The sequence below is a fragment of the Balaenoptera ricei genome, chromosome 1 (genome assembly GCF_028023285.1).
Source record: "Balaenoptera ricei isolate mBalRic1 chromosome 1, mBalRic1.hap2, whole genome shotgun sequence".
NCBI classification, from domain to species: Eukaryota; Metazoa; Chordata; class Mammalia; order Artiodactyla; family Balaenopteridae; genus Balaenoptera; species Balaenoptera ricei.
In genome coordinates, this window is record NC_082639.1 from 177,849,116 (window position 1) to 177,874,371 (window position 25,256).

General features: G+C 40.6%; 1 protein-coding gene across 17 annotated transcripts in view; it reads left to right on the forward strand.

Moving 5' to 3' along the window:
- Nucleotides 1-25,256, forward strand: part of ESRRG (estrogen related receptor gamma) — a 629,476-nt gene that overhangs the window by 179,311 nt on the left and 424,909 nt on the right. For 11 of the 17 annotated variants that reach the window (XM_059942497.1, XM_059942535.1, XM_059942484.1 and 8 more), the window contains one exon: nucleotides 11,225-11,316. The exons of the other annotated variants lie outside the window; for them this stretch is intronic. The gene's annotated coding sequence lies outside the window, so the exon portion shown is untranslated. The remainder of the gene's footprint in view (nucleotides 1-11,224; nucleotides 11,317-25,256) is intronic. 17 annotated transcript variants of the gene reach the window in all.

A 25,256-nucleotide genomic window follows, 5' to 3' on the forward strand; every position in this document is an offset into this window, starting at 1 on the left:
AACGCTCTTTTTTTTCCCCCTAATTTCAGAGTTTATTGACAGGCTTTTGTTTGGGTTCCACAGTAGAGATAAATACACAGAAGAATCTGGAACATATTAGTTTGATTCATGCTGTCCTGATAATAGGGAGGTGACAGACGATCCGATTTCTGAGATCACTTTGACATCCCTGATTTAATCTGTTTCTTTTTTTATTGCTAGTTTTATAAACAAATGGTTATCAGGAGTTGAGAAAATGGAGAAAAAAATCATACTGCATATTCTCTTCTAAAATATCAGTTGGTTCTTTTTGCTTGTTTGTTTTGGGAAAATGCTCTTTCTTAAGAGTGGTCTTCGGGAGACAAAAACGGTCACGTAAGTCATGAATATGCTAATTTACCTAGGTGTTCCTAACTTTACTTTGCAAAGGCTAATGGCATACATTAAATTAAGGTTTGAGTTCGTTCGGATTGGAAGAGAATAGCCATAGCTAGTAATTTATGCCTTCATTCATTCAGCATCCTTTTATGGAGCACCAGCTATGAGCCAAAAACTGTGTGGCTCTTTGGAGAATAAATGATAAATGATGCACATTCCTTATCCTAAAGGCACAGTCAAATGATGTTGCCTTTTGCTAAGTTAATCCAAAGAAGTTATGGAAAAGGTTTTTTCCCCTAACTAATAAAAGACAGGAATTAAATGCATGAAATGATAGTGAAATGATAATGATCAAACCCATTTTTGTTAGTTTGTAATTTCTTGCTAGTTCTTGCTAGTTGTTGTAGAATATGGTAGAAGCAAGTTCACTGAAATGCTGAGATATTCATGTACTTCTCCCTCCCCTTTTGCCTCAGATATCTTATTTCTTGGAACTGATTGGGTGGTGACAAGAAGAATACCAGTTTGGGTAACCCATAAAGGACAGACAGCTAGTGAGTGATGTAAGATACTAATTCTAGGTGTGATAACGTTGCCAAACATCATTCATCTTATTAAGAATGAAGATAAGCAAGCATTGACTTATCTTGTCCAGAGTAGACGGGGTGCTAGGAGAAGGGGATTTTCTCATCCAAAATACAAGAAATATATGCTCACCTTTTCAAAGCCATTAAAGTTTGTGCCTTGATGACACTTTTCATTCTCCCTTAAGGAACTTTTAATATTATTGGATTTACTTTGTGGTAAATAAACCTGCATCCTTTGCATGTTTGCCAATATTGGCTGTGTGGTTAATGCAGAGGAAACAAAGAATAGGGTGGCCACCAAGGAAGTTTTCTTGCTGTCCTTTCACCCACTTCAGGAAGGAGGGAGCTGGAGGAGGACGCGGCTGGTGAAACAGATCAGCTCCAGAAGCCGGTAGAAAACAGGAAGCACCTTAAAATTCTAGAGCTTCAAGATAGTTAAAGACGTAGGGAAGTCAGGGTGCTCTGGTCTTTTCTGGTTGGTCCACTGCCAGCATCCAGCGGCGCTGAGCCCGGGATAGATACCTTCTTCCCCCAGAGTCTGCCAGAGTTCCATAAAGAGCTCAGAGCATGGGAAGCATATGTTGTGTTTCTTAGGTTCTAAATACATCCTTGTAAAAGTGCCCAGGACAATGGTGGAGTGAAGCCTAACAGTCCAGGGATCTGTGAAATCCAGGGGTTTCTCATCAATTCCTCATTGCCTCCTTTGTTAGTTGAAATAACCAGCTTTGGTCTAAGAAGCAGCTAAAAACCTTATACAAAGAGCTTGTAAACAAACACCCACTTGAACCATCTGGTCTTGTAACACATACAAGTGATTAAGCTTCAGAGCTGTGATTGTTAAATTTTTTAAAGCACAGCAATTCCAAACACCCCCAAATAGACTCCTTATACAAGCTTACAGGGAGGAAAACCTGAGCTGCTTTATATAGTAAATAATATGGGGAGATTAAAACAATTTTTAAAAAATTTCCCTACTTTCCTCCCTCCCTCCCTCCTTTTCTGTCTTCATCATGAGCGTTAGAGAAAGAGAAAACCTTAAGATACAAACATATGGACTAAAAATACACTTATAGTTCCACTAAGCCTACATGGTTAACAACTTAGAATGGCTCCTTCTCTTTACCTTAATTATTATTTTTGCCCTTGATAGAGACAGAAACTTGCACGTTTGAGTGTATGTGTGTGCATGTGCACACAAGGGGGTGTCTTAGTTCCTTCTAGAATACATTAAGCAATCTGGACTATTTGCAAATAATGAATTCATACTTTTTGTTCCTAATGAGTGAAGAAAGTCAGGTCAGGGGGAAATGAAATATGTTAAGAGCTCTCATTTTAATTGTATAATATCGACACTGTCTTTATAGTTAATTTCCTTGACAAGGCGTAGGGCATATGGATTGAATTCTTCATATATTTCTAACGTGGAAATGATTCTAAATTGGAACATTTCATTTAGGTGACATCACTAAAGGGAAAAAGAATAAGCTGCACACGGCACCACAAGCACGTGGAAATAACACAGGTTTCTAGCCGTTGACTGTTGAAGTGAACAACACATAGAACCCAAAACTCTTAAGTGAAATAAAAACTCTAAGTGAGAAATCAATATTATATTAGGACTCCTATTTCTGTCTTCTCAATCTTGACCAGTCCTCATGCCTAGATTTATCACATCAGCTGGGGGAAAGAAAGACAGTGGTTGAAAGAAGAGTTGAAAGAGGGTTTAGTTAACAGTGATGGTGACTGGTGAATCAGACAAACCCTCAAATATTAGATAGTTCAAATAGAAGAAAAATTAATTGTTCTCTCGCATTTAAAGTTCACAGTGGGTATTCCTGATTGGGGTGAGTCTCTTTCTGGTGGGGTTTGAAGGTTGAGCTCCTTCTATACTCTTGCTCTCTGACTTCAATGGATGGCATCCAGGGGTGTCCATAGCATCTGCAAAAGCCCCCAGAAAGGGAAATACTGTGGAAAGTATTGGTGGGTGTGGTTTCCAGCCAAGTATGGAGAGGTTTCTGTCACTTCTAGTCTCTTCCCATGAGGGAAACTCAATCACATGACCACACCTACCTGCAAAGGTGGCTGGGGAATATGGTCTAGCCTTGTGCCAAGGAACAAGAGGTGGTGAATTTCTGGCTAGCCTCCCCCAAAAGAGGGAAAGAGAAAAAAAAAAAAAGATGGGTGTTGACACAAGACACTCTATAGTACCTTTTATTTGCATAGAAAAAACAATAAATTAAATCCTTTTTCAGTGATGTGCTGATAAACTGTCTCTCTGTTGTACATATGCATATATCCATTCTTTTTTAGATTCCTTTCCCATATAGGTTTATAGGTTATTACAGAATATTGAGTAGAGTTCCCCATGCTATACAGTATGTCCTTGTTGATTATCTATTTTATGTATAGTAGTGTGTATATGTTAATCCCAAACTCCTAATTTATCCCTCCCTGACCAGCTTTCCCCTTTGGTAACCGTATGTTTAAAAAACACCTGAGTTGTACATTTGCTGATTTCCTTGGTGTAAATACTCCCGCTGTGGGTGATTTCAAGCTACCAATGTGAAGTCACTCAGCGTGGATTTGAGAAGAGAGGTACAGACTGCTCTAGCAAGCTGGAGCAAGGCAGTCTAGCAGGGCATTTTACTAATGAATTCTGAGAAAACACATCAGAGGCAGCCCATTTGTGGGAAGGAAGTGAGTGTGCATTTTCCCTTTTGTATTTGACACAAGGAAAGGTTCGCTTCAGAATGGATTTATCATCGAAAAAAACATCAATGTGATGATGTATTCCTATCAAGAACAGATGGGGTTGTACCATTTTTGAGTCAGAGAAAAATAGCACCAAGGGCACATGGAGTCCAGGCTGAGCATCTGTACTCAATCCTGGGTCGCTCTCAGGTAAAATTGAAAGCTTCTAGAACAACTTTCCAAGAAGTGGACCAAGACGTCAGATGCCACTTCTGGAATTTCATATGATTGTTCCCGTAATTGTTTTCCAAAAAGAGGGAAAGATTTTGGACATGGAATGGATAATGGTGATGACACAAAAGAGATGCCAAGGATGTTTCTTTGGTTTCTGTCTGTAACACAAGTTGGATGGTGGTGTCATTCCCTGTGAGAGAAGCAAAGGACTGATATGAGCTTGTTTGTGTTTTAAGGAAACAACTTTGAAAATTAAATGGATGCTCAGCTCTCAGTGGGCTAATTAATTAGGATTGTTATTAACAGACCAGTGGCTGTATATGCTTCTGAAATTTTCAATTTTTGCTTGTCTACTTTTGCTGTCCAAAGAATCAGGCCATATAATCATCAGTTTGATTCTGTCTTGCCATTCGGCTTTATCCATGCAGGTGTGGTGCCCTTGAATCAAAGGCCAGTGGTCCAGATGTAGGATCAAGAAAATGTAATGTACTAGGCTTCAGCCCAGTGGTTTTTGCTAAGCGTGTGTCTGTTTTCAAGTGTTAAAGTCTTTCAGGTGTTAAAGATACAGCACCTCTTGAACTGACGGTGTAGTCTGAATCTATACTGTAAAGGCTCAGGGTTTCCTGTTTGATACTTCTTGCTTTGTTTAATTGGGAACGTTTATAAAGACATCACTAAGAGTCCAGTCTCCATACTTTTTATTTGGAACACAAGCTCAGGCAGATCAAAACCTAAAAACAAATTAAATCTGTGATTTATTGGTTTTAGTTGGTTACTGGTTTATTTTAGGTCAATCACTATTTTTGGAAAGTCCTAAAACTGATAATGACAGACTTAGGTATTGAGGTTTCTCTAAAAGCTAATCCATTCACTTAGTAAATAATGAGCCCTCACAGGGAACAGCTCTCCTCCTCCCATATTTTTTAATGATGGTGAGAAGTGAGCTCCTCTGAGACTAACTTTCCCCACGCCAATCTACCCTACTGAATTTTTCTCTTAACTGTAGTCTGCCAAAAAACAGGACTAGGGCTTGGCACACCAGTTTTGATCAGACCAACCATCAGAATCATAATATCCTAAGTACAAAGCTCACTAATTGAATTTCATTAGCTGGACTGAAATATAGCAGCCAAGACAGAGAACACCGTTGGCTGTTTTTTATGAGGTCCGGAGTCTAAAGTCATTCTTAAAATGTGAGTGATGCAATTTCTTGTATCTTTCATTTAAAATGCTGCTTGGTAAACAGTGTTTCAGATTAGTGTATTTGTAATTTAAATGAAGACAATACATCAAGCTGAATCTGAAAAGAAAGGAGAAGTTTAGGAAATGATTCATCCCCCTTTTTGTGTGATCTACTATAGAAAATAATAAATAGGTAAGGAGAGGGGGGAAAAATGGTTTGTGGATTTTGGAGACAAAATTGAACTATTTCTAAAAGGAGTCAGCCTCAATAGCTAAATCTTTGTTTTCTTCAAGCAGACTAATACATTCTGCCTAATTCATTTTTTATTTTCTCTCCGGGTCTGCTTGCAGATTTGCCTTAACAAAGGAAGCATCACGTTACATCTTTTAATAATTGATGGCTCTCAGTCAGAGCCAGCCTGAAGGAAATTCTGAAAATAGGTACTGATTGAGCAAATGCCTTCTTTCTCCCCCCATCCCTCTTCAGCACGCCCCTCTCATCTTTTCCATCCCCTTTTGCTTCTTTGCCTCTGTCTTGATGGGTAGAGGATGATGATATCATTTGGGCTTAGGTTTTACCTATTGCCTGGTCTCCCTTGTTTATTTCATGCTATCTATTTTATTAAAGACAGGGGGAGCTGTTAATTATAAACCAAGTGATGTATGAAAGGCTCTTAATTAATCTTCAGAAATGTTATGGCATAATCACCACCAGAGACAGTTTGTTGGGAATGTAAGAAATTGGACTTGGGGCTTGTACTTCTAAATTCAGAGTGTGCTGTCTCCAAGGGTCAGATTACCCCGGAAGCTGGATCAGCTGTGGCGTTGCCCAATTCCAGCTCTTCCTGTGGGTTCAAATACTGTGAGCTGATCTGTGTTTTCCCCCCAGAGAAAGAAGGGCATCTCCATCTTACCTCACTCCTTGGGTCATTAGCAAGTGTCTATGACTCGGAAGAGCCTTTACGGCTTTCAGGCAGCTGTGGTCTGTAGAACCTTAGACTGTTCCACAGTGAACCTGGCTTCCTGTCCTGACTTTGTAAGTTACCTGTCCTTCCAGGGCCTCATTTTCCTCACTGGTGACATGAGGACTTTGGAGCGGACCATCTTCTAGATCTCTGCCAGCAATGGCGTTCTTGCATCCTCCAGGGAAAGGGGTGATAAACCCAGGGGAAGTTGCCCTCCATTTGATTTTGACTGTGTTAACGGTACTCCGAGTTTGAGTGAATGGACTATGTGTTCCCTCACATTTCATCTTCCTCTTTCCTTCCATTATTTTTCTTTTCTCTTAGTTTTTCACATTTCTTCTCTTCTGCTACTTATCCTTGTTCCTTTCCCTTTCTGACTTTCCATGTTTCTAGGGTTAACGTGGAAGAAAAATGATCAGCAATGTGCTAGAATCAAGGACCTTGGTCACTTATTTTAAAAATATTATGTCCTTCTTACAGAAGAGCTTTCTCCTTCAGAAATTGCATCAGAAGATAGCCAGTATTAATGAACTTGTGAAAACTAACTGTAGAGTGACAACCATAGGGAGATCTAACTCTGGAATTCTAAGTTGGAGTTCAGTTTAACTGGGGAAAGCCTTACATTGTATCCATCACTGAAAAAGCTGTATCTATTACATTGCTGGATTATTATCCATTTTCAAAACTATATCAGTCTCTGCCCTACTCTTCCTTTCAAGGATCATTTTTAAATACCATGTTAATTATATTGTTCCCTATTTCTCTTTTATTATTGCAAGCTTGGTTGTATGTGTGTGTGTGTGTTGGGGAGTGGGGTAGGGTTTGAAGTCATCTTTGCCCCAAATCTTCCCATTAACCAGTAACTTGTTTGTATATCCTATGCCTGCCCAGGATAATCTTTTCTGATTGCTTTTCTAAAAATCTTGAAAAAAATCTTCAAATAATCAAACTTATTTAGAACCACATGAACAACCTATAGCAGGGAATCTAGAAAGCTTAGGAATTTCTTCTGTTTATCATCTACTATCTGACTGTGTACTAAAGTCATATTCAGTTGGATCAGTGGAACTATTTTTGTTCCCCCTTTTAAAAATCTTTTGCCATCCATTTACGTTTTGACAGTGTATGATTCACAGGCTTTGGTATCTGTAAGTAGGTTACAGGTGACTCCTCCTAGTAAGACATACTCCTAAGGTTTTGGAATTGAAAATGTGCTTTTCATCAAGGATAGCCAAGCTGTTAATTGTTGGGTTCCACTGATTCATGATTCATGAACATTATGATTCATGAACATTATGTGCTAAATGGCTTCTCTTTTTATTGGAATATCCATTCTTAGTACTTGGGACCTGAAGAACAGATCTCTGTCCCTCTGAAGGTAGAGAGGTAATTCCCCATCTTCTAAGGGGGTGCCTGCAACAGCCCAGAGGCTGGTAGGGATGGGGGTGGTACCAGTCCTCTTGCCTTGGGATCAGTGTCTTTGTGAGTAGAGAAACTGGTAACTTGGTTCTCTGGATTTCCTTTAAAAATATACTCTGGATTAGGGAAAAAATCCAGATGCTTCCTTCCCCAACCGTACACTATGCAACCGTGGTGGGGTTGCACCATTCACGTTATAATTCGTGTGAAAGATGCCCAGTGAAGTTGTGCAAAGCAAAATCTATGTGAGTGTATCTGGTAGTTTTCCATCCTGGAATGAATTAATTTTTTGTCAGTTCATATGTCCAATCTCAATAATGAATTGGGTATAGGCAACTCCTAGTTTATAAAACAGCAGTGTCCTAGTGTACATTTTAAAACTGGTTGGTTGTAATTCAGACTATTTGCAGACAAGAAAAAAGAAATGAGGTACATGGTAGTGAGTTTCTAGATTACCCAGAAAAAGTCTCAGTCATGCTGTAACTCAACTTCTAAAGGTCTGCAACAGTCTTGCTTTCTATTCTTTAGTACATTATCTGCTATACTGAAGAAGAAATCTTCCACCTGGGTTGGTTGTCACCATTTAAAATGAAATTGATCTGGGGAGATGTATATTTGCATTTTGTAGTAAGAGGAGACCGTTGAGGTAATAGGAGCAAATCTCACATACCCTTCTCATGCCCATCTGTCTTCCCTCACTCCCAATCCCTGAATGGGACAGAGCCTGAAATGGAATGGGCATGAGGGGTTTATGGCAAAAATATGCAGAAACTGGGGCGGGAGAAGAGCAAAGAGCTAAGTTCTAATTCCTCCTTTACCCTTACCTCCCGAGAACTCCCAAATAGCAAGACCCCAGTTGCCCGTGGACAACTAGCTCATGTCCCTTTGGGCTCCAGATTCTTCCGTCAGGAATTCTAGAAGCAGTAGGCAGACATCTTTTCTCTTCTTGCAACAACTCCTAAAGGTTTTGTGCATGTCTAAAAGGGTGGTGAGTGGCGGGACTTCCCTGGTGGCACAGTGGTTAAGAATCTGCCTGCCAATGCAGGGGACACGGGTTTGAGCCCTGGTCTGGGAAGATCCCATATGCCGCGGAGCAACTAAGCCCGTGCGCCACAACTGCTGAGCCCGCGTGCCACAACTACTGAAGCCTGTGCGCCACAACTACTGAAGCCCGTGTGCCTAGAGAGTCCATGAGCCACAACAAGAGAAGCCATCGCTATGAGAAGCCCGTGCACCGCAGCAAAGAGTAGCCCCTGCTCACCTCAACTAGAGAAAGCCCATGCGCAAAAACAAAGACCCAACACAGCTAAAAATAAATAAATAAATAAATTTATTAAAAAAAGAAAGAAAAAGGGAGTTGAGTGGCTAAGGTAGTAATTCTTCCTCCCCAAGACTTTGAGAGCAGGGTCCCACTGCCCTCTGACCTGAGCTGCCCCTGCAGGTGTGGGAGGTCACAGTAAGATGATCCTGAGTTGAATGCCTCTGCTCAGAGATGAGTGCTATACGTGGGGTCAGAGGAGAACCTGTTCCCAACGCTGTTACTAACAGTGTGAATGTTAGTTTGAATTTTCATTGATTTCAGAGGTGGGCTTTGACCAGCTATGTGTTTTAAATGTTAACTTGAAATCACAGCCACATCGGTCATGACCATTGGCGTGGTTACCTGGACGGTAACTTATTATCTGATGAAATCAGCACCTGAAGGATTTTTGTTCCTTCAGATCCTTCTTTTGTACTTCTGGAGTCCTAAGCTTTCTTAAAAAAAAAAGTAACAACCTAAATGAGTTTCCCTCAGGCATCTTACCCTGTAGTGTCACTTGGGTGGGTTCTTTCCTAATGCTTCATTATACTTATACAAATTGCAGGTTTTTAATAAGGCCTCCTATGTTCCCAGTCCTAGAAAATAAATAGAGTTGGATTCTCACATTCGAGTCATCTTGCCTTCTTTTTCATTTACAAGAATACCAAATACACCTATTTTTATTTGCAGAGCATCTTCCAATTTTGGGGGGAGGGGAGTTCTTTTTTATTGAAGTATAGTTAATTTCTAATGTTGTGTTAGTTTCAAGTGAATGGCAAAGTGATTCAATTATATACATGTATCCTTTTTCAGATTATTTTCTGTTATAGGTTATTACAAGATACTGAGTATAGTTCCCTGTGCTATACAGTAGGTCCTTGTTGTTCATCTATTTCATATCTAGTAGTGTGTATCTGTTCATCCCAAACTCCTAATTTATCACCCTCCCCACTGATCCCTTTGGTAACCATAAATTTGTTTTCTATATCTGTGAGTCTATTTCTGTTTTGTAAATAAATTCATTTCTATCATTTTTATTTTTTTAGATTCCACGTATATGTGATATCATATGATATTTGTCTTTCTCTGTTAGCATCTTCCTTTCTTGATTCTAGACCCTATCAAATTCCAATGTGTACTTGAAGCCTCCTTGGTCTCTGGGCTTAGTTGGTCTTCAGCTCTCCCTCTATGCAAGAACTTTTAAAATGATCCCTTTGTTTTCTCATACTCTAATAGTTTCTCTTGAGCATGAAAGCAAATGATCAAAGTTTGATTCCAATTGCTTCTTGTGGTCTTAGGGTATTAAGGTGAAGTTGAAATTGAAACCTCAATCTTGTTTAATTGTCAAGCATTTTACTTTTAACTTCATTCTTTAAAGAAAAGGGAAAAAGCTGTGGGTTTGAAGTGTGTCTTGAGTGAATACGATTTAGAGCCCCTCTGAGAATCTTCTAATCACAATACAGGCATCTTTTGAAGTGTTCACTCCCCAAAGTCTATGGTTACCACATTCATGCCTCAAGGGGTGTGATGGAAATGGCCTGGTGCCATCAGATTAATGAGCTTTCCCACATTTTTTACGGAACAAACTGCATGAGAGTGTGCACCAAACAAATTGTTAGGGCACCAAACAAATTGTTAGGGCCTTTCAGTTATCTGTTGGTCACAACTGTTTTTTCTTCTCCCTTCCCTAGGCTGCAAGTCTGGCACAGAATTCCCCTGGATATCCCAGGGGTCACTGTGTTGCTCTGAACAGTTTTCTTTTACATAAGGATAAAGATATGAGAGGTATTAAGTTAAATCATATGGAATTGCCATTCTTGTAAAATATTGGCAGTTTCCTGAGGTTCAGTCTAATAGTTTTCCTCTGATAAACATTCTACCAAAAACAGCATTTTGAAAAAAAGCATATTTGGTGAAAATCCACTGTGGGCTTATTTAAAACCGAAGCTTTGAGTTTTTCCAATCAGTAAACTTGCCCTCTACCTGCTTCCTTTTTATCTTTTTTTTGAGGATCGGAGAAATAAGAAACAAACCCCTCTGATCTGGAGAAACTCAAGTATTTTGAGACCAAAGTGAAATAAGTAAAGTCCCTTGATCCCTGTGATAGAAGAATTGTTTTTTCTGCAAGTTATAAATGGGTGTTATAATGGAAAATGCTTTCAAACCTTAACCAGAGCATGCACTATAAATAAGAGAGGAGCGGAAGATTAATAAATCTGATAAAGCTGAGAAGGAAGAAAACTTAAAATAAGTAATGAGGACTGTCCCTTAGCGGGAACGTTAATACAGCCCTGAGTATATATATAGGAAAATCAAAGACTTGCAGAAGGCAGCGCAGAGTAAGTCATAGCTATTAATGCGTACTTAACTCTCTTGCCTGGGAGATTTTATTAAATTCAGCAGCCAAGAAAATTGACCTCACTTTTTGTTGTTTTTTTTTTTTTTCCTTTTTTGGGTTGGATCCTTGCTCACGTCACACAAATGAATAGAGCTGACAATTTACTGGTTCATCAGTGAAACAATATTACATTATGAAGATGTAAGGAAAAAATCCTACGCTAACGTTGTTGCAGTTTGAAAGGTAAGCTGTTCCCTATAAGATTAGGAGACATTAATGTTCCTTTAAAACTTACAGAATATAATGCCATGTGTTATACGCTAAAGAGTTAAGTGGCCTCTTGACATCTTTGACTGTCCCCCGTGGTCCTGGCAAGGATTTCATTAGTATGTGAAGAGGCTCCCATGTTTCCCTCATTCTGTCTTTTAAAATGCAAAAACGTCATTTTGAAGCTTTTCACGTGTTTTATTTTATGGGATATTCTGACAAATGGGACTTTATGGAGTGTGTGTTGCAATGATCATGTGATTCTTTCTGAAAAGTTTTACTCTTGTTTCTATGAATTCCCTGTATTGGCCACTAAGCCATGGTTGTCAGGGTCAGACTATTTCTTAATTCTTGTCTTTTGGTGATGTGCAAGAAGTAAAATATTGTGGTTCTTTCCGCCTTGTTCTGTACTTAAGACAGAAAGCCGTCTCTTCTCAGTTCTACCTTCCGTGAACTTACTAAAAGTTCTTGGCATGCTGTCAGTTACCAATTGGATGCCTAGTTCTTTCCAAATATATCTAAATGTTGTCTCCTTCACTCCGTTTTTGAAGGAAAGTCACCTAGTGCCTACTTTTCTAGGCTATCATCAATTACTTAATTGGTCTCCTAAACCCAGGTCCTCCCCTTAGACCTGTGAACCCCTTGGTAATGACTGTCATATGAGGATCACAGTATAGAGGGGCTCTTAATTTGGAAAGTCTGTGCTTCCATCAGACTTTCAAACAGGTTCACAGCTCAGGAAAGGAGGCAAACCACCGCCCTGCATGGTTAGCTCCTGCAAGGCGGATCGGTGAGTCATCCGTTACCCTCTTCCCGCATCTGCTGCAGTACCAGAGGCAGAGCAAGGGTGCAGGAAATCATGCTCTCCATCCTGCCTGGTATTGAACCCTCTGGAGTCAGTCAGATTTTCTGAACAGCATTCAGCAGATTCCTGCTTCCATGCGGAAAATAGCATTTCAGAATGGAATTACCTTTTTCATGACACCCAAGTTGCTTCGCTTGCAAACTGGGAATAATTTAGGCAATGGGAGAGTACTTTTCCATGTGCCAAGTGGGTTGAAATGAGTCTGGTGTTTTCTCTGCTCCTTCAGGTCCAATGATCATGTAATGGAGTTCTGGCCCCACATCATTCAGTTACATGATTCTGGGATGTCACCTGTTGTTTTGTGTAACATTGGTTTAGTTTTAATTATTGGTGATACTTCAGTCTGTGCTTTTTCAAAACTGCAGGTGTGCCCTGCTTTAAGAAAACTGGAAATTGCCTCAAATGCATGCTTACGATGGATGCCTTTGCATGAAGGGGCGAGTGTTTGCACTCTAAAAATAGGTTGGCTTTATAAAATAATTTATCACAAGATTCCTTTAAATAACTAACTCTCGTAGAGCATTTAAAATATGATTTGATTGAAAAAAATCGATGTCCACTCACTCAATTTTTCAACAACGCGCACCTGCTTTGTAATGCGAGGCAGGAGAAGGGGAAAAATCAAGCAACGAGGAATGAGGGTCTTAAGTGAGCTGAAGAGGAATTAATTTTAATTTCGAAAAGAATTTGCTTTTCTAGAGTTTCCCAGGGAAAACACCTTCACCTTTATCACCTCCAAAGTACATAAGAGAAAAAAAAAAAGAGGAAAAAAAAAGCAGGTCAATTTGAGTTTGGAAAAAATAAATCTACTTTTTCGGCAGGTCGCGTTCTGCATTATGCATGTGTGTAAAAGTGAGGTTTGCTTTGATCCTGACTATTAAAAGTTTATTTTTAAACTCAGACTGGGCAGGAATCCAGCGATGCTCTTTCCCCCTATAGTACATCCTGGTTTCAGGTCCCTAGCCTGGCGGAATGCAACTAAGCAGCAGGAAATAGTTGAAAAGTGTGGAGACTTGATGGGTGCTGAGCGGGGTTTTTTTTTTTCTTCCCTTCTTCCCCTCCATTTTTGAAATTCAAATTGAATGCAATTTTCAGCTCATTTGAGCCAGAATATACTGTGGCTGAGCTTCAGTGGCTCTTAAATTCAAACTCACAGGAGAAAACAGATATCATCTGTCACAGAGGGTGGGAGAGAGGACAGTCCTGCATTTTATTCATGGGAGACGCAGCTCTAGTAACTAATTCAAACCCTTCTGACTAATCGACTCATCATTCACCAGCAAACTTATCAACTAATCAATGAAACCTTGAAGACACCCATCTTATGAGGTCTGGGAGCAGTTTCCCCCTCCCTGTAAAGAAGATAATTGTTCAAGTCTATTTTTGTATCGTTGGGATTTTAATACCTTTTTTGCAAACTGAGACAGAAGATCATGGCAATCTTTTCTGCTGCCCTTCCTGACTATTTTTATTCTTTCCATCTTTAATGTCTTTGTCAATGCTATTTATTTATGACTGAGAATTAGCAGAAAGCTTACTGCTGGCAAAGTGTGGCCAAAATTTTTAGTTTTTTTTTTCTTTACTAAACAGACTGCCTGAAAAATATTCTTCTTTCTTGGGGCAAATGTTTAAGTACCAATTAAAAGAGAAAGATCCACTTATTTACAGGGTGGCTGTTTCAGGATGGCTTGAGAATGCCTCTCGGGAAACTTCTGCCACTGGGTGTGTGCCCAGGGAATCCAAATGGATTTGGACTCAGGATAATCTGACATCTCTCCTCTGATTTCGGAAAGGGTGTGATAAAGCAATTCTGGTTCTGAAGTGTAGCTTTTATGCTTTACCACTGGTGCTTATCTTTGACTGTTTTAGTGTTAGCTAAAATTTCCATGGGAACACGAAGGCCATTAGCTTTCTCTTGCTTTTGTTGTTGTTGAGGTTCATGAGAGACAAGTTAATTATGATGCTATTTCAAAGTAAGGAGGAGTAAAACAATTAGATCTCTAAATACTATCATTTCTAATGAAGTTAGTTCATAGCCCTCAAACTTGGAGTTTAAAAATGTTTTGCAGTAAGTGTATGATCAAGCCACATATATTTATACTCACACCTGCGTGCAAGCACATATGTGTGTGTGTGTGTGTTTTACATGTCCCCAAGGTCTCCAAGAATGTGACAGCAGGAATTTCCGGTCATTTTTACATTAATAAAGGCATCAACCACTTTACCCTGTTAGTAGCGATGTGCTTATGCTTTAGGTTTCTGATAGACGGCATTTATTTCACTTCCTTTATAAGAAAGAAGATCCTGAATTTTTAACCTGTTTTCTCACTATTATACCCTAATATAACTACCAGGACTATATTGTTATTTCTTTCTCTAAGAAACCAAAAACCTACCTTGACAGGGAATCCAAATTTTTAGATAACTATTAAATTAGTTAATAGAATTTGTTTTTCTCCTAAAATATCTGATCTCTTCAATTTACAAGTATTATAATTACTGAGTGCTTACTATGTGCCAGACATTCATTGGGCTAAGATTTGCAAATATAAGATGGTAGTTCTGTAGCCTAAGTGAGGTAAGACATTGGAGATGGAATTTCAGCCTCCACTGGCTGGGAGAAGAGGCTTGTAAAGGTACCCAGGTTCTCAAATGATTCTCAAATATGCAATCCCCTCCTTTTCCTCGGTTGATAATCACTGGTATAAAACAAATATGATCTAATTTGGAGGTGGGAGAAAGGATGGTACTCAAAATAGTCAGTGAAAAAGATAATAAAGTATGCACACTGGGGTGCTAAATGTACAGTGTTCCTTAAAAATGTTCACGGCATTGGGCAAGGGAAGGACCAGAGGGATGCTGTCATCCTGCACTGTAGGATGGGTAGCCCAGGGGTCCGTGGAAGAAGCAAGGAGGGCCAGTTCAGGAGGGAGGCAAAGCTGGAGTCAAAGGGAGGACGCTTGAGGGAGGGGGCTCTTTGGTGTGCGAGAGGCTGCTCATCCCAAGAGACCTGAGCATAAAATTTCTAGGAATTTTGTGAGCCAGTTTTTCATGAAATATTATGAAAAATTAAATTATATAAACTTACAGTAAAGCAATTATCTTAAAAATAAAAGTAATAAATACTCAGAACTTACCGCTCCCTAATTATTTTCCCCCCCGTATTGCTATTCCCTATGCTCTTGAGATCTGCCTATTGTATCTGGATGGTGAAAATACTATCTAATGGTGCATATTTCTTCCCAACTCCATACTGCATGATGTCATGTTGGTGGCTTGGAATCAGCCATGATGTGAATATTGACGAATGCTAAAAATTGGGGCTTTTTTCCTCTCATTTGAGAGCCAGTTCTTAAAATTCCCCAGACAAACATTGGGGGTGGGGATGGGGGCTAAAGAACTGGGAAGTGTTGAGTGGAAAAAAATGTCAGAAGGTTGGGTTACATAAGGAGAATGGTTTCATCTCCATGGAGAGCAGGGCATTAAATTAGCCAAATGGTTTGTGGGTGATTTAGAAATCATTGGAAGCTATTGACTAGTTTTAATACTTTTTATTATTATTATAGCATATGTTCACTTTGGCAAATTTGGAAAATAGAATAATAGCTTACATTTCTATAATGCTTTCTATGTGCCCCACACTTTTTAAGTGTTTTAAATATAATAAATCATGAAATCCTGGAAACAGCCTTATAAAGTAGTTGCTATTATCCCATTTTAAAGAAGGGGGAATTGAGGTACAGAGATGTTCAGAAGTTTGGCCAAATACAGGAGGTTTGATTTGAGGGCAGACACCCCCATCTTGGAGTTTGCTTTGCTGTACTGCTACTTGATGGAGCAAATGACTACCAGCCTAACTCTGCCACCTGGAGCATCTCTGAGAAACTGGACCAAGAGTGGGATCCTTTAGGAGGGAGACGGGGACTCTTTTAGTTGTAGACAGTTAGGATTTGAGCTGTAGGGAATCTGAGGCATGAGGCTCCCATAGCAAATCAGCCTGGAAAAGGAGTGATACCCGAGCCAGAGACAGACAGCCCTTGTGTGTGGTCGTGAGAAAAGGTTGGTCATTACAGGGATGAAGCATAGAAAGAAGAGCCTTAAGGAAAACTAAACTTCAGGAAGAAAAACAAGAAAAAGAGGCAGTGAATGAGAGAATGAACAAAGTAGAAAGGGAGGGGGAGGATGAGAGGCATAAAGGACAGTGTCATGAAGATAAGGAAGGAGCATTTGGGGAGGAAGTAGTGAATTAACAGTGCCAAGGGCTTCAGTGAGATTTTATAATGGTGACCATATAATTTATTGTGCAAATTGAATCGCTTTGTGAGTGAAAGGGGGAGTACTACTGATAATCAGACCAGAGACAGAAATAACCAGCAAACAGTTACGTATGGTCAGGCTAGGCTTTCAGATACACAAAACTGGCAGATTTCTAAGAGTTCATGATGGTCGAGAAAGGATTCTCTTTAACCAGCCTTTACTGAGCATCTACCATGAGGACTGCTAGGGGCTGAGGATAAAGAGACATATGGCAAAGTTAAAAAGTATTTTGTGGAGGGAAAAAGACAGAAGCATAATCCATGCCTACCCAGTAGTCACTCTAAACAGTTTATTAATAGCTTTTTCTACGAATTCCGATGTTTATAGAGATACTGATCTAACTAGTTTCGTTTTCAACGAAAAAATGCAACCATGCCACATATAGGTCTTCTGTTTACTTGTTAACATATGTACTCTTTTCACGAGTATGTATTTAGTACCCCCTTAGATGGACATATCATAACATATATGACCATTCCTTTAGTGATATGCATTTAACCCTTTTACCATTTTTTGTTTCCAGTAATGCTATGTAATTTTTTTTATTCTTGTGTTTTTATTCCTATAGAATAGATATCTAAATTAGGATTGCTGAGCCAAAGGGTATCTACCTTTTCAATTTTATAAGAAACTGTCAGTGGATCATTAAAAAGTTACATAAATTATATATATACAACTTATACAATGTTATAAACCGCTATAAACATTGTATAAATGTACACATCTACCAGCATTGTATGACTATCCATTTCCTGGTTAGCCATGGTTCTATCAGGCTTTCAAATTTTTTGCCAATTTACTATTGGGAAAAGTGGTGTCTTAGAGTTATTTCAACTTGCATTTTAAAAATTATGAATGAAGTCAAGCATCTGTTATGATTTTTATTGGTCATTTGTATCTTTTTTAGTGAATTTGCATGTTCAATTCTCTTGGCAATTATTTCTATTGAAATCGTCATCATTTTCCTTCTTTGTTGTCACTGCTTGCACACTAAGAATATTAACCCCTTTTCTCTTAAATGTGTCACAAAAATCTTTCCCTGTTTTATTTTACCTTTTTATTTTGCTTTTGATGCTCTTTCAACTAGGAGAAGTAGTCAAGTATGTTTATTTTGATTTTTTTTGTAGCTTCATCTAGCTTAGATTGGATCCTTCTCCAAAAGAAAGAAAAGCAATATTTATTTTATTCTAAATCTTTTATATATTTTTCAGTGTGATTCTGGAGCCCTAGAATCATAGACTAGTTGAAAAGACGGCTGCGGAGAATGGGTATTTCCATGTCATTCGGTTGGTGCTCTGGGGGATGCCCAAGTGTCATGGGGCCCCCAGAGGTGGGCTCTTAGGACATTGGGCAGAGGGGAAGGAGAGGTGTGGCTGGGCTTCCAGAGGGGTTGATATCTAAGCTGAACCCTTAAGGCTGAGGCAGCAGGGGTGGGAGGGTTTCCAGCTGAGGGAAATGACAAGCCAAAGAGACTCGAAAACTTTGAAAAGTCAGGAGGCTTTACAGAGCAGGGAAAGAGAGACCCTGTGGTTTCTCAGGGTGGGTCAAGGGAAAGCATTTTCAATATGAGGGGAGAAGTGTTTTCCTGAATTCTTTAAAATTTCCACAAAGAACAGTTATTACTTTTATGAGAAAAAGGAATTTTAAGCTGAAGGAAAGGAAACTCTAAGAGTGGGATTAAACAAACTAAATAATAAATCAATAAAGATAAGGAGCCCCTCCCCCCAAAAGTATTAGGGATGGGACAAAGCCAGAGAGGGATCCTTGTTTGAAGATTAAAAACATCGTATATGTCCTCCTTGATCTCTTTGTGCCTTACTTTGGGGCCAGCTGGTGACAGGTACCTCCTAACTGAACTTGGCCTCCAACCTCTCAACTTTCAGGCCTCACTGCGGGCCACTCTAGAATACGATCCTATTATCTATAACGAGGTCCTTCCTGACTAACTGGGCAGTTGAAATCTCCACAGCATTATCCTATACACACTTCTAGTTCTATTACACCGTTGTGTTTTTCCGATCTTCACTTTAAAAAGCATAACTGCATTTCACAATATATACAAATATCAAATCATTATGTTGTACACCTGGAACTAGTATAATGTTCTATTATCAAAGATATCTCAAAAAAAAAAAAAAGCGTAACTACTTGTGTGCTCCACCCACATGCTTCACACTTGCAGTTCCTTCTATTTGGGTTGCCCTCCGTCACTCTTTGTCAGGCCTGTTGAGATCCCACTTATTCTTCAAGGCTCAGCCTAAACTTCACCTCCTCCCTGCAGCCTTCCCAGACCTCTTCAGCTAGAAGAACCCTGGATATTGAAATGTGTACTGGTACCATTTAAGACTCATCCTCAAACAACAAACTATAGTGATATAGTCCTTCATGTTCCTAACTAGATGAAAATTTCCAGAAGGGCAAGAACCATGTCTTACCTTTCTTGGCAGTTCTCAGGGCTTTAACATGGTGAAGTTCCATCCTCCCTAAAAAAAGACTGGAAAACCAAGCCCATCTTTAGAAACCGACCCATGGACCACAAAGGCAAGGACAGATGAGGGGTGAGAGTGCCCACTGAATAAATAGTCAGAATGTCAAGTCATTTTCTGAAGATAGGGGTTAGGAGCTTGAGGAGAGAGTAATTCTAAATAAACCTCCAAAGGAAGTGAGCCTGGGAATGCACAGGGGACGAGCAAATGGATTACCTCGTATTCTTGGTGGACGGCCAAGTTGAAGGTAGACAGAGTGAACAGCTAATGAGTCACATTCACATCTTCCTTCACCTTTGGTGACCAAAGAGTGATATGCTAACAGAAGAGACCTGAGAATATCTAAAGCAGAAAGAAAGAGGTGAGAAGAGAGTTTTAAAGATGCAGGAGAAAAAGAAGGATGCTTGCTCCAAGGGAGAAGTGAGTCAGAGAGAGGTTCTTCAGAGGGGATGTGAGTCAGAAAGGAAGATTACATAATAAACTTGGCAGTGTGTTGTGAGTGAGGGCAGTGGTGAGAATGTCGACCCTGGACTTGGAGAGGAAAGATGTCCAAGGAAGCCACGTGGCGCCTAATAATTTGAGTGAGGTCTGGGTGACATGTGTGGGTGGGGAGGTGTTGGGGGGTGGGACGCAGTTTCTCGGAGGACATTGGGAGGATGAGGGCGTAACAGGCGAGGCTTGGACAGAGATCACAGATTTAACACCTTCATGGTTGAATAGCAGCCCCAGTCAGGAAGGGGGCTGGGAGATCTGGTGTAATCTTCTCGTTTGGCCTTTAGGAAAAAATGTCTAAAACGCTTCATGTCATCTCCCAGGCCCCCCACGGTCCACTCTCTGCCTGCCTTTCAGGCCTCGTCACCTGCCTCTCTGTTCTTTCTCTAAACTCCAGCCAAGCCAATCTCCATTCTGTCCCCTAAGCCTTATGTCCTTTCTCATTCACACCTACGGTTCTCTCTGGAATAGTCTTCTCTTCTTTGCCGAACTCCTCTTCAAACCCTAGGTCTCAGCCTGAAAGCATCCTTAAAGCATCCTGCCTTCTCCTTTCCCCCCACACTAAGTAAAGCCTTCCAAGCACTTCTTTCCTATTTCTTAACATTTGAGGGACACATTGTTACTTCTTGACTGTCTTCTAGATTGTGAGTTCTATTCAGTCTCATGTTCTAGCACTGTACCAGTCACAGAGTAGTTGCCCAGTAAACATCTCTTGAGTGAGTGAAGGAAGGAAGAAATATACCTTTAAGTGACAAATTTCCACCACTAATCGTTGACCAAGCCCACCATGTGTCTTCTGAAACTAAGTACAATCAGATTTGATTCCAGTGTGACTTGAACATTCCTATGCAGATTTGGGAGACCGGGGGTTAATTTTTTCCTAATATTTTAACCATTTCTCAGTGTACGTTTCAGTGGCATTAAGTCTGTTCACATTGTTGTGTAGCCATCATCACTACCACCCATCCCTAGAACTTTTCATCATCTCAAACTGTAAAACTCTGTATTCATTAAACAATAATTCCCCATACCCACCTCCCCCCAGCCCCTAGCATTCACCATTCTACTTTCTGACCCTATGAATTTGATTACTCTAAATACCTCATGTAAGTGGGGTCGTATGGCATCACCTGACTTATTTCATTCAGCATAATGTTTTCGGAGTTCATCCAGGTTGTATCAGGTATCAGAATGCTACTCCTTTTAAAACTGAATAATATTGCATTGTATGTCTGCATCACATTTTATTTTTCCATTCATTCATTGATGGACATTTGAGTTGTTTTCACAGGAGAACAGGTTTTTGTTTTGTCTTGTTTTTTGTCCACGTGGCATGCGGGATCTTAGTTTCCCTACGAGGGATCGAACCTGTGCCCCCTGCAGTGGAAGTGAAGAGTCTTAACCACTGGATTGCCAGGGAAGTCCCAGGAGGACAGTGTTTTAAATCTTAAGATGCATCATCTGTCATGTAATCTAGTAGCCTGGGGGATGGTCAGTGGTGCAGAAGATAGTGTTTTCAAGCAGGGGAGGGAGGATAGATATTAAAGAATCATCAAGTACATGGCAAAGTTAACAAAAATACCCAAGAACTTGGAGATTTGAACAGGAGGGAGAGGAAATGTTTCAGTTGGACCATAGCAGCCTTGATATGAAGTGAGTGATGAAGATGAATGCCATAAATTTCATATGATAGTAAATATTGAGAAGTAGATTTGAGAGAGATTCATTTTTTCCCTCTTCCTTGTTATCAAGATGGAGGAACAGGATGAATGCAAAGGGGCAGAAAAAAATGAGGCTTCGTTTGAGAGGAGAAACTGGGGGAAAGAGGTGAGAGAAAGATGGAAGATAAAGGGGAATTTGGCCAGAGTGTAATGGCATTCCACAGGGCACAGGGGCAAGATGTAATGGTGAAGGAGAGCAAATCAAGTCTTATTTCAAAGCCATCCTACAATCTTCATGTAGGAAGGAGATCAGTGAATATATTCTAGTTAATGACAGTCTGAAGATAGTGATTCCACAGCCACCATTAGGCACCAATCTCTCATGTTCAAGGCTTTCTTCTTTTCAACCAGACTAGTTCAGAAATCTTTTCTTCTTGACTTTTCAGTAGCTGGAAAAGAATTATTCATACTCATTCCATCAAAATCCCTCACATGCCTGAATTCTTTCTCAGTTCAAGATCAGAACTGGATTAAACTCTTTTCCCTTAACAACATCTTAGTTACAGTTTTCTAAGCCTTTAATGCCCTTTGAATTGTCTGCTCTAAGTTCTCTTGGGTAAAACTGTAGTCGGCCCTCTGTATGCACGGGTTTTGCATCCGTGGATTCAGCCAACTGAAGATCAAAAATATTCCAAAAAATTCCAGAAAGTTCCAAAAAGCATAACTTGAATTTGCTGCACACCAGCAACTATTCAAATAGCATTCACTGTGTATTTGCAACTATTTACATAGCATTTACATTGTATTAGGTATTATAAGTAATCTAGAGATGATTTAAAGTATACGGAAGGATGTACGTAGGTTTTATGCAAATACTATGCCATTATATATGTGTGTGTGTGTGTGTGTGTGTGTGTGTGTGTGTGTATATATTTATGTATATTTTATATAAGGGACTTGGTATCCTCAGGGGTCCTGGAGCCAATCCCCTGCAGATACTGAGGGACAGCTGTACACCAGTGGGAATAGCCAGATTTTTCTCGTATCCTGTTTGAAGCTAGTGTTCTCTTTAATTATCTGGTAGGGCCACCTCATGGTGCCAGTACCCAGTGTAGCACTGGCCTTGCGGTGGAGTGCGAGGGCGCCATACTTTTGAAAGCAGCCTGATGAGAAGGAACCCATTGTGTGCCATGCCCATCAAGCTCAACCTCTCAGCCTAGAGGCAGAGCAAGGAACTCTCTGAGATATTGTTGGCCCTGAGACTGTATTACCTTTCTGGAAGTGTTATCTTTTTCTTTCTGCTTCAGAAGTCCAGCTCCTTGGTCCATTTCAAGTTGCCTTTGATCTTTAACAGCTGCTCCTCAGCCCTTTGAATCCATCCTTCGGGAGAATCTCACTGGTCACTTTGCAGAGCCCCCTCAGGCCAAGAATACCTCCCTCACTTTGTTTCTACTTAACCCTTGCCCTTCATGGGGGTGAGGGGCCACGTCCCCTGTAGTCTGTTATTACTTGCAGGTGATTAGCAGGTGGCTTCTCAGCGAAAAGGAACATTGCCCCAGGCGCCGCACTCCCATAGGCTCTTGCCATTTTGCTACAAAAGAGAAAAATCGAGCCTTTGAAGAGTGTATATACACTATTCATGTCCTTAGAAAGAGAGGAATGTCTATAAAATTTCAGGAACAGTATTAGATTTTACTCAGTTATCAGAGGGCAGAACTATTGGGTTACGGCTCAGATTGCTTTTGGAATTAAAGAGAAGCAGTTGCCACAGCTAAGCATCTCATCTTTTAGTAAAAGCTTATTTGAGAATTTCTCTCTAGACACTAGTCCCCCCAGCCAGTTGTATTCCGGTAAGACAGAGTGTCCATGAGATATAGTAATGGGGGCTGTGTTGAGCTATTCTTCTTGCAGGGGGAGCTAGCTTAGTGACAGCGTGCTGTGTCCCCTACTCATTTGATCAGATGAAAGCTCCCATCTCTACCTCAGTCCTCCAGGCTTTTTTGTCACCTACCCTGCTACCTTCAGATCCCCCAGGGGAAATATTATATGCTTCTTTCAACATATTGAGCTACTGTCCCCAGCATTAAGTGAAACATTATACTTTTTTCTTCCCCCCCCCCCACCGGATTTCTAAACTATTGCTGCCAGCGCAGTGTCCCACTCAGACTACCCCCGCCAAGTCAATCAATCAGTAAGTAACCAGTTCATTTTCCTGAATTTTAAATGGCTAGTTTCTCTCCTATTATATTCAGTTGAAAAATCAAATTAAAAGCCCAACAGAACTTCCTCCCCTCCCTTCCTCTGCCACATTAACATGACCAAACCATTCAATATTTGGATTCAAGGTATGTTAGAGCCACAAGAACCTACATGGAGTGATTTTTTCCCCCATGGGTATTCTCAGTATTCCTGGGAGGGAGGTTGGCTGTGTTGCCGTAGCCAGTTGTGTAGCAGAAAAGGCCAGAGACGAATCCTCTACCTCCTCGGGTTCTTTGCCTCTGGATTGGATTCTCTACTCAGTTATGAACGTGCGACGTGTCCCTCAGAGAATCTGGCCGAGTTCATCTGTACTGGTGTTTCCCAAATGTGCTCAGACCTGCTGTAGCAGAGCCTCCAGGCCAGGAGGCTGGCATGCTGTGTTTTAACAAGCGCCTGAGGTGCTTCTTTGGGTCTGGCCAGGCTGGGAAACACTGGCCCATTCGTTCCTGCTTCTGGCTGGCAGAGGTGCGCCGGATCTTGGGGTTGTCTGGGGGAGTGGGGAGTTCTTTGTGTGGCCTTTGGCTCTTGCGTGGCTCAGACTTTTTTGTCCTAAGGAGATCATGAACACTGAACAGCAGGCTTATTTTGAAGGAACCAGGAAAAGAGGGAGTCTGTTTAAAAATAAAACAAAACAAAACAAAAAAAAAACCCAACCCAAAACAAAAACTGAAGGGTGTGCTCTTTTATTTGAGAATAACCTTAGGAGGTATAAAGTTGAAATACTCCTCGGGGCGACTGCCGCTGTATTGCTTGTCTCAACATGTTTTATATGACAACAGTAATAAAGGCTGTTTCGCCATCCTGTTTAAGTCACCAGACCAAGTGGATTCTTTGTTTCCCTGCGTGAGAACGGCATGTGGTTCCCATTCCCTGATACGGTGGCTTAGAAAAGTGACCTGTTGTGATGACCTGGAAACCTTGTTGAGTATAATCCTCTAGATAGTGGGAGATGATAGAGAAGAGAATCAGGAAGCCTTGGGGTGTGCTGCAGAGAGCTGCTGGATGTAAATATACATAAGGAAGACAGTGCGCTTTTATTACCTATTGAGTAAGGCAGGCCAGGGGCTGAGGAACAATTGAAAACAGTATCTTGGGTCCATAATTGAGTTTTAGATGTTCTTACCTTACCCTATGTTGCTCTGCTGTTTGTCCAAGTCACATTTCTGCCCTGCCATAAATAAACCCAGACTGGGGCTGCAAACAATATCAACAACCACCAAAAAGCCATGCCACTAACCTTTTGTATTCTCGCACCACTCTTTGGATTGCTATGGCAACAATCATTTTAATTATGGAGGGCCCAAGTGATAACTTGTCTATCAGATGTGGCTCCCTTTTCCCTGTGGACAGAACTCTGATTGGAGAGAAGCTTTGTATGTGGATTTTCCTTCTAGGCTAGATTTTATTATCGGCTCTAACAGACAGCGCTTTTGCTCATGGAATGAACCAGAGGAAGCTGAAGTCCTGGCTGAAGGGGCTACTGGACAGAGGCCCTCATGGAGATGAACTGGACCTTTCTGTCCCAGAGGCAGCCTGACACACTCATCCCTTGTGAACTGAAGAACCAAACGAGCCATTGCTCTCAAGGGCAGCTTTTGGCTTCCCCTTTCGACCAGTGGAAATCCACATGTTAGGATAGAGACTTGCATGAAGTATCATCTGGTAATCATCTTTGACAATGTTCAGGATTATGCTGGAGGGGGCAAACAAGTCATTCCATTGCAGTAGCGGTCTTGGAAATAAACAAATCACAGCAGATTTCCAATCAGAGCCATGGAGGGGAAAACTGCAGGAGAGAGCACATCACCCTTGGCATGTGCCCCCCCCCCCCCCCGC